Source organism: Eublepharis macularius, chromosome 8, assembly GCF_028583425.1.
Source record: "Eublepharis macularius isolate TG4126 chromosome 8, MPM_Emac_v1.0, whole genome shotgun sequence".
Taxonomy (NCBI): Eukaryota; Metazoa; Chordata; class Lepidosauria; order Squamata; family Eublepharidae; genus Eublepharis; species Eublepharis macularius.
The window spans coordinates 12,825,924-12,835,722 of NC_072797.1; the positions used below are offsets into that span (position 1 = coordinate 12,825,924).

The 9,799-nt window shown below is 43.4% G+C and overlaps 1 protein-coding gene across 1 annotated transcript in view; it reads right to left on the reverse strand.

Annotated features, from left to right (window-relative positions):
• ZBTB7C (zinc finger and BTB domain containing 7C) overlaps positions 1–8,996 on the reverse strand; it is a 106,406-nt gene extending 97,410 nt beyond the window's left edge. Inside the window, exon 1 of the mRNA XM_054987093.1 lies at positions 8,908–8,996. The gene's annotated coding sequence lies outside the window, so the exon portion shown is untranslated. The remainder of the gene's footprint in view (positions 1–8,907) is intronic.
• Positions 8,997–9,799: the final 803 nt, after the last annotated feature.

The window sequence follows — 9,799 nt, forward strand, 5'->3', positions numbered from 1 at the left end:
AGAGTGACATTACTGCACTGTTGATTTATTTATCGTAGTTCGCCTTTCTTACAGAGACTCAAGGAGGATTACAAAATTTAGCAATGCAGTAAGACACATAATCAACCTTGTAATAAAACTAGATTGCAAGTTAGAAAACAATTCAATAAAAAACAGTGTAAGGCAGCACAAAAGAAATGGAGAAACCGGATTACAGACATTAGAAAAGAAGGCCATAAAACCAAGAAATGCACACAACAAACAGCACAATAAATGACAGCCTTTATTCCTTTATTAACGCATCCTCCTGAACAATGTCAATGACACTACAGCCCTAGTTTACTCTCCTGTTCCACTCGATTAACTAACTGCACCTTGCAGGGCGGAATCACCCGTGGCACCATATGGTTCATCTTCCAGGGGAAAGGGAAAGTGGAGACATATGGCCATTGCTTGTAATGGTGGCCACAGGGTGGCTATCATATGTACTTTTGGCCCGAGGAAGCTGGGGGTCAGGTGTAGAGTGCCGATGGGGTACAGAAATTATAGCGTCAGACTATGGTCTGGGATATCAGAGTCCCAACAAGGTTGGTTTCCCTACCCTGAAACTAGGGGTGAGGGGCGGCTCTTCTCTCGCATGCACGAGCTCTGAGCTCTACAGGGCTTCTGATGACATCGCATCTCGTTCAAACCAAAAGCGACAAGGTCTCAGCAAGAATCTTTACGATTCTGTAGGAACCATCCCCAAATATAGCATTTTTGCCATATGGAGTCAATCCCTAAAGAATCAGCTCCATTGAGACCCCATCGCTTCTGATTTGAACCGCAAGTGATATCATTAGAAGCCCTGTGCAGCATGCCCATGCCATTCCACTGCATGGTCCAGCCAGCCACTGTGCACCTCCACCCCACCTCTGGCCAGGTGAGCAGTGTCAGGGCAGCAGCAGGGGGGGAATCCTCTGCCACCAGCAGGGGGCGGTCAACCCTAACTCCCGACTCAAAATGTGCCAGAAGTTATGAAGTTTACTGAATGGGTCTTATAACAACAACAACAACAACAACAACAACATTCGATTTATATACCGCCCTTCAGGACAACTTAATGCCCACTCAGAGCGGTTTACAAAGTATGTCATTATTATCCCCACAACAAAACACCCTGTGAGGTGGGTGGGGCTGAGAGAGCTCCAGAGAGCCGTGACTAGCCCAAGGTCACCCAGCTGGCTTCAAGTGGAGGAGTGGGGAATCAAACCCGGCTTTCCAGATTAGAGTCCCGCACTCTTAACCACCACACCAAACTGGCTCTTGGGCCTAATCTACTTCTTGGGAGTTTTGTGAGGAACCATGTGCTATACTCTAAGTTACTTGGAGGGATGAAGGAAGGAAGGAAGGAAGATCAGTCAATCTTTTTGTGCACACAGTAATTCTTTGTCTTATTGACTATGGCTTTTTGTGCTATGCCACAGAAAACAGGGGTGGGACCATGGCTCAGCGGCAGAGCAGCAGCTTTGCATGTAGAAGATCTCAGATTCAATTCACGGCATCTCTTGTTAGATCAGGTCCAGGCCAGGCCTTTCTCTACCTGAGAACCTGCGCGCTTGGTAGAAGACAGCTGTAATTCTGGGAGATCTCCCGCCACTATCTGGAGGCTGGCAGTCGTACTCATTGGGTAATAAAAGGGGCTGCAGCCAAAAGGTGAGGGCTTCAGGATGTACACACAAACTTTCACCCACAACCCTGCGCATTCAGGCCATTATCTGCTACAGCAGTAAATTAAGTAATTTTGAATTTAGCTCCTTAATTTGGGGGGGGGGAGGCAGCCTGAAGTCTAAATGCAAAATTTAGCAATAAGAACTCACACCACTCAGTGCTTGGATCACTATATATACTATAATAAAATATAACAAAATAAATCCAATTAAAGTGTTAAAAAAGAGAAAACAGAATATGCAACAAAGGGAAATACCAGCACGGGGGTGGGGTGGATGTAAAAAAATAAATTTGCTTTTTTACCATGGTTTAGAACCAGTCCCTCTTGGACACTCCATATGGAATAGACCACCCCTAGAAACCCTTCAAAGAGATGAAATCTGAACAAGTGGATTAGTATTGTCAGACCAAGTCCACCTTTCATACATCAACCAGACGGTCCGGGGATGGTCACCGTTCCTGCCCTACCATCCTTTTTACTTCGTTTCTAGATTTCCAAATAAGCAAGTCTGTGGTTATTGTGGGCTCCTTAAACGACAGAGGAGGGCTGAGGGAGAACAAGCTAATTATACCCCCACACCCACTTTGAAATTTGGGAGGGGATGCTTCCCCTGTATAATTACACCCACAGAAGCTCTGTATTAAAGTTCCAGTGTGTTCATCATATTGGGCTGCAGCCCAGGGTCAACTTGACCAATCTACAGCTGCTTGTAACCTCTGCTGTTGTTATAAATCCATGCAAACTGTGACATTAACTGTGACAGATACGGTGCAGGAGCTTAATATTTTCCTCTGATGCCAACCGTGTTGAGTGTAAGCACACGATTAGGATGACGGAAACATACATCAAAAGTCTTTCAAGGACTGTGAAATCTAGTCCCAGCTGGAAGCAGGAATCTTTCTTGGACCTATTTGCATCTGAGCACTCAACATTCTTATCAGAAGTGGTCAATACCTGCCATCTATATTTGACTAGAAGTGACTTGAAGAGGTCCCCCGGTCTATTCTGCCAGCTAAACTAATCCAACCAAATGCAGACTAACCTTGGCTGAGATCTCACCAAGTTGGTAAACCTGTATTTGAGTTATAACTAAACTGAGAAAATGGCGGTTTGTTGCAGTTTGTGATTCGTTGTGTTTCACAAACCATGAACTGCCATGAACTTGCCCGGTTCGCAAACCAGTTTGTTTTGTTCATCGGTTCGTTACTTCTGGGGCTGCAGAAGGTCTGCAGAAAGCCCATCCATTCCCATTGCCTAGGTAACAGATTGATTGGCAACAGGCTGTCTGCAGTAACGAATCGAAAAACAAATCATACGAACCGCTCTAAAAATCATAGCAGTTCGTCACAGTTCGTCAGAAATGAGCTCCAATGAACCACTGATTTATGAACCAAAAACAGCCTGGTTCATGACAAACTTTGGTTCGTATTTCAGTTCGTGCCCATCTATAGTTGTAACGCTTAAGGGTGCATATGGGGGCTTGCATGACTGAATGCTCTCCTATACCACCCCCCCCCCGTATTTTAAAAAAATCAAGGCCCCATTAGTGTTCATTTCCCCTTTCTCTCCCCCATAAAATGTAATAATAGAAATGGATTACATGGCATCATCTCAATGTGCATTTCTCTGGGCCTGCAGCATTAGCTAATGATATGGAGTGGAGGCTAGAAAACCTGATGACATTCCATTGCATTTCTACATTTTTATGGGAAGGGGAAACGCCAAGACACGGTTGTGGTTTTGAAAGGCTCGTGACTGCACGATGTACCTTCACTGTAGTCTGAGATTCTCTGCTATTGATCTATTATATTGGCCACCACTGGTGGGACAAGGTCATAAGCTTTCCACAGGAAGTACACCCAGCTATCATGGCAACGAGACAGAGACGTCAACATGGAGGTGGTCATAATGATAACTTGCAGTCTACCTCTTAAAGAACTCCACCGGTGGAGATTCAACCCTAGACCTAGAATATCCCCTTGTGGTCTTGCACTGCACTTCAAGTTAGAGAATTCCTTTTTCATATTCAGCCTAAATTGTGGGCATACCTCAATCCCACTGTTTCTTTTCTTGTCCACTGTGGACATGACCAAATCCTGGCCCTCTTAAAACAACTATGTATCTGAAGACAACTATCAAGTAGGGTTTCTCTGAGTGTACCTCCTACTGATTTTTGAGCCAATATACCGTTCTCAAAACTCTCTAAATTATCCTGATGGTCACTATTTTTCATTCCTCTTAGTTTCTATTTTTTATCCTCTCTAAAGCTACTTTGACACTGTGGTTTTCTGGGTTTGTTTCTTCCTGGTAATAGACAAATGGGCAATCCCAGCCAATCAGAGACCAGATACGACAGAACATGTCGATGTCATGATGCTGTGCAGCCAATCAGATTTGATTGTGTGATGATGTCACTGAGTGAACTGAAAGCAGGGATAATTCCTTCTAGGCTTTCCGTCTATGATTCATATGTTTCAGGAAAACATGGACATTCTAGTTCCAGGAACTTCATCTAAAGTTTGTGTGGGATCATGCAATGATGTGCTTTTGTCACAAATGCGGGATTCTCTTGATTGGGAAGTGATGCGTGCTCCCCCATTGCATTTGTCAAAAAGCTACACATGATTCTTGTAATGTATAAATAAATAAAACTATTTATACCAACAGGTAACCACACAGCCTGAGGAAAATGCGGAATTTATATTAAAAGTCGTTTGTATGTTTACATTTTTTGGTAAGTTTATATTCCCAAAGGCAGAGCAGTAACTTTGAAAATGTAAAATATCCAATTAAATTGTACTACATTTCTGGGAATGGATTTTGTTTTGAGTCCTCGTTAAGACATAAAATGGTTTAAGCTGGAAACTCACGTTGTCTTTGGCAAGAAGCCCTGCCCCCCAACCCAAGAGGCATTGTGTTTCTGTGATAAGATTGAAGCCCTCTGCACATGCCCAGAAGCACTCCCCTGCAGTTTATTTTTGCTGCTTGCAAAACTGAATGTCTTCTGCTATTGAGGAAAGCGTTATAGAGAGGAGTATTAGAAGTGGAATCGACAGGATTAGAAGTCTGAATAGACGGGACATGAAGCTGCTTAATATCGAGTCAGACCATTGATCTATCAAGGTCAGCATTGTCTACTCTAACTGGCAGGAGCTCTCCAGAGTCTCAGGTAGAGTTCTTTTACATCGTATCCTGTGGAGAGTTCCCTCATGTCATAGCTGACTTATGGCGACCCCTGGTGGGGTTTCCATGGCAACAGACTAACAGAAGTGGTTTGCCGTTGCCTGCCTCTGCAACCCTGGTCTTCATTGGAGGTCTCCCATCTACTTCCTAACCAAGGCTGACCCTGCTCAGCTTCTGAGATCTGATGAGATCAGGCTCACCTGGACTATCCAAACCAGGGTACATCATCTCCTACCTGTTCCCTTTTTAATTAGATGTGCCAGGGATTGAACCTGGGCCTTCTGCAGGCTCAGCTGATACCCCACCACTGAGCCACAGTTCACATCCCACACATAATTTCTATTGACATGATGAGATTCTTAAAGTACAGCATTTTGTTGCCTCTTAATATATTTTAACTACTTTTCAGTACTGAAGAACCCAGGCGGTTGAAAGGTTGTTTTTTTTTATTTATGGTTTTAGGGCATTTTGTTATCCTAAAGTCCACCTCAAACTGGTGCCAAATGGAGAAAACTTGTTTTAACACAAGGGTCTTCTTGCCAGACCCGTTTTGTGCGCCCTCCTGTTTCAGACTTGTATTCCATACTGTAAATTCTCTGTTCGACACCAACAAGACCCGCAAATGAGAAGTTTCAGGATGTAGAACATTTTATGACGACGTTCATCACTAACACCCCTGTGGTAGGTGGCTTGTGGTTTTCGTCGAAACTGCTGACTCTCACCCATGCATGAGTGGAGCGAGCAAGTGATTAGGTGCCACAAATTGGTATCTAACCACAATCTGAAATATATGAAGGAGATCTGGGGTTTTCATCGAGCGGCTTCACCATAAGCATATGGTAAGAAGGCAATTGGAAGCTGGGGGGAACAGGGGATCTCATACAGAGAGAATAGTGCTTTCCTTTGCCCTGGATGTATGTACAAAATGCAGTTTTTGGGGAGTTGCCTTCAAATGTCAGTGGTTCACAGTCTCCCACTGTAGCAATTTAACTAGCATATTTAGCACTCCCACAGTGCTTTCAAGGTGTTTCACACCCTATCCTGTTGCTATCCTCTTAAATAGTCGGGACTGGTTTTAAGCTGTGTTGATAGTTTTATTACAGCTATAATATTTTAGATGGAATTACTGCGGGCTAAAGGAGGGTTTGGGATAACACATTTTTGATCTACTTGAGCCGCCTGAGAGCCTTTAGGCTGCGGGGCGGGATACAAATAAATAATATTAATAATCAGTTATGTAAGACAGGTTGGTATTATTATGCTCTCATTACTGATGGGAGGTTGCGGATAAGCAGCATGTCCAAGGCCATCAAAGGGAACCCACCTAAGGCAAGGCAAATCAGAACCAAAAATTCTTCGATCTGACCAATCTCTCTTGTCCTGAGCTATACCTGCTCTTGATTTTTATTTAATAGGCACAGTACCCACTTACCCTGACCTAGATAGCCCAGGTGAGCCTGATCTCATCAGATCTCAGACAGCTAAGCAGGGTGGGCCTCGGCTAGTAATTGGATGGGAGACCTCCAATGAAGACCAGGGTTGCAGAGGCAGGCAACGGCAAACCACCTCTGTTAGTCTCCTGCCACGAAAACCTTGCCCAGGGGTCGCCATAAGTCAGCTACGACTTGATGGCACTCTCCACCACCACCCACCTAGTACTAGTAGTTGTAATGAAACTTGAACTTTTGCCTAACGATTCTGCTGTTAGAAAACCAGCTTTCTTGCAGTGGTGTGATTCCAATGTGAACGATCAGGTTCAGAAACCTTGACAATTATTCGGAGTGTGTTATTAGTCATTTTTTAAAACACAGCCAAATTCAAGTATGTGATTTCTAAGTTGTGAGGCACTGTATTTTTGAAGTGAATGGTTCCGAAAGGCCTTGTCAGACAGACTCTGACCTTTTTCCTTTGGTCTACACTGCAAATGTAAGTACGTGCAATTTCTCCAGCTTATCCCTAGACACCTTTCCATCTTCCTCTGTTCCCTTACTGTTGTGGTCTCTCTCATCTCACCGGTCAAAAGAGATAGTAAGCTCTCATGTCTGAAAAAGGGAACTCTGATTCTCAAAAGCTTACAATCTGAAAATCTTGTTGATCTCTAATGTGCCACTGGACTCAAATCCTGCTGCTCTTTAGAGCAGAGTTGCCTATTTTATATTGCTCAGATACTGCTCAGGCAGGTAGCATGCAAGGATATTGGTGGCACTGTATTATTAAAAATAATAGACCTGGTTAATTGGCTTGTCCCCTGTCTGTCAAATAAACCAATTTTCATAAAATAGAATTTTTTCCATATTGACACTGAAAATTCACCCAAAGCAAAATTTGTGTCAAATTTGGGATTCCTCCTTAGGTGAAACCCGCAAGAAATTCTGAAGCAAGCAGAGAAGTGTTCCAAGAAGACTAGGGCAACTTATGCTATCCCTGGTTTGTCAGAGAATTCTGCGGAAAGAGAGATTCGGAGCAAAGCTGGAGGGTCTTTTCCAGGCAAAACATCCAGAAAACTTTGAAAGAAGCGTTGGTAACATTCACAAAATTTCTCCGTGGAGTGTTACGCACTTGTAAATAGCACTACGCTTATCACCCTGAGACCCTCAGATGACAGATACGTTACAAGAGCAGTAAGTAGGTATCAAAAAGATCACATGGCAAAGCAGTCACGCAATATTTGCTTCTCAGAAACCGCAACAGACAGGACTGACAAAATGTTCAGGGTCCCCACCCTTGGCATCATTTAAAGAAATCCATAATCTGTTAAGCAATGAATTGCGGAAATAATCGGTATTATGTTTGGTAAAACTTCCACAACACTGATTAGATTGTGGCTGCTTTCGACTTAAGAAAGTGAACAAACTTAATATCCTTGGGACTGTCAGACTAGCAGTTTGGTATCAAGTATTGTTCAGAAGGTGTAGAGCAAAAATGTACCTACTCCAGGCCTCATATAAGATCTCGCAACTGGACAAACAGACATTATGCCTAGTATATAGCTACAGTTGCTGTACCACACCATCAGGTGAATTTTCACCACGAGACACAAGCTATTTTTCACCATTCTTAAACAATCAAACTGACAATCAAGCAAGCTAAGGTTGTAACAGTGCTATCCTAAGCAGGTCTACTCAAAATCCTACTCAAGCGTACTCCGTGGTGCTTACTTTCAGGAAACTGCACTGTAGAGAACCTTGCCTGTTGTTTTTTTTTCCAACCTGATTTGCAGAAAGCAAGCGATTGAAAAGTTACACAAAACCATTCAAGGGGTATTCGGACCACAGTTTCACATTACAATGACTTTGCAGTAAGAAGATGAAGTAGTTCTTGTTTTGCACACATAATGACAGACTTCTTCCCAGAGAACTGATCGCTTCCAACAGCATTAAAACGACAGCAGAAAGTTATAGCAGCATTAAATTCCAGGTAAGTTTTTGCTCACAGCCATTAATTCGTAAAACTGCACCAAACGAAGAGGCTTAATAAGGTCCTCCGATCCACCCACACAGAAAAGAAGATTTAAACAAAACTGGAAAACAAAGGTCTTTTCAAATACGGTTGACAGATATAAAAACGCGACCTGCCAAAATTCCATTAAATGACGCTAGCAGAAGACACTTCAATGCCACATTTCCCCAGCCAAAAGAGTCTTGAATTCAGCTTGGAGGGGAAAAAAATATAAAAACAAAATGCTGACTTCCAGCCAAGATGTCTGTGTTTGGGCAAGATTCAAGAAGCAGATTAAAAAAAAACAAGACAGAGAATCACAGCTTCTCCTCCGAATAGCAATTAATGTAACACGTTGACTGTGATAGACCGTAAAAGTGAACAGCAAACCAGAACATGTTACAGGCACTCCAGTTGATTTGGAAGTACAGATATGTATTTTAAAATTAACCAAATTAGCCCCTGTACTGAAAAGTCAGGATGCCTCCTAGTGATTAAATAAACTTACAAGCCAAGCAAGGAACAGGACAAAAATAAAATCCAACCACCCGTGCAGGAAAACAGCAGACCTGGGTAGAGGAGACAACTGAACCTACCTTCCTTAACTCTTCTTTTTTTCTTTCCCGGAGAGCCCACGGTCATAAAATGTGCTGCTCTGTTTTAAGACGACATCTGCAAAAAAGCCATTCTCTCGGAGCGTCGGCAGCAGAATGTAGAAGGTTGTCCCTCATTTGAAAGAGGAAAGTTAAGCCCTTCTAGGAGCGGTTCGGAGGATTCCCCTCCCACCACTCCCTGTAAACCAAAAGAATTTGGCAAGGAGCCCTGTCTGTCCACCTGTACCCAAAGGCTTGACGGTGTGCGGAGGAAGCCAGCGTCTGTTTTGATGCGCCGTTCTCCCACAACTAACTGTGTTCTTTTGAAAGACTTTTCTTTTCTTCTTTAAAAGAGAGAACAGGCAGAAAGGCAGGCTCGAACATACTTCTGTCAGAAAACTGAAGGCTTTTTCTTGCTATTCAAGAGAACAAGCTCCGGATCAGTTAACAAAGATTACTTCTGCAGTTGTAAAGAGATCCTGATTGTGCACTGTTGCTTTGAAAGTTTTCAACATGTTAGTAGACTCTGAGGATTTTAGTAAAGAAAATAATTAGCCCATACACTACCCCTGTCATCTTGGGCGCAGTTCTCGTTTCGGGGATGGGTGGGAGTTGGAACACACCCGGCATGGTAGCCAACATATCCAAACGGGATCATTTTGCAAGAAGGGGATAACATGCGTGCTCAGTAGGCACCCAGTTCTCATCCCCGTTCTTTCAACTTCAAAACCCTCATTTCAATTATGCTTCTTCCTTGAGTGAACGGAGCCAGTGGGTCTTAATTTTCATGCCATTTTCTGGCCTGGACCCGACCACATTAATGCGCAAACTTCGAAGCCTTCCCCTGTCCTTGGGAGTCCTCCTCCAATAGAACGGGGACTTCCTCCAGACCAAG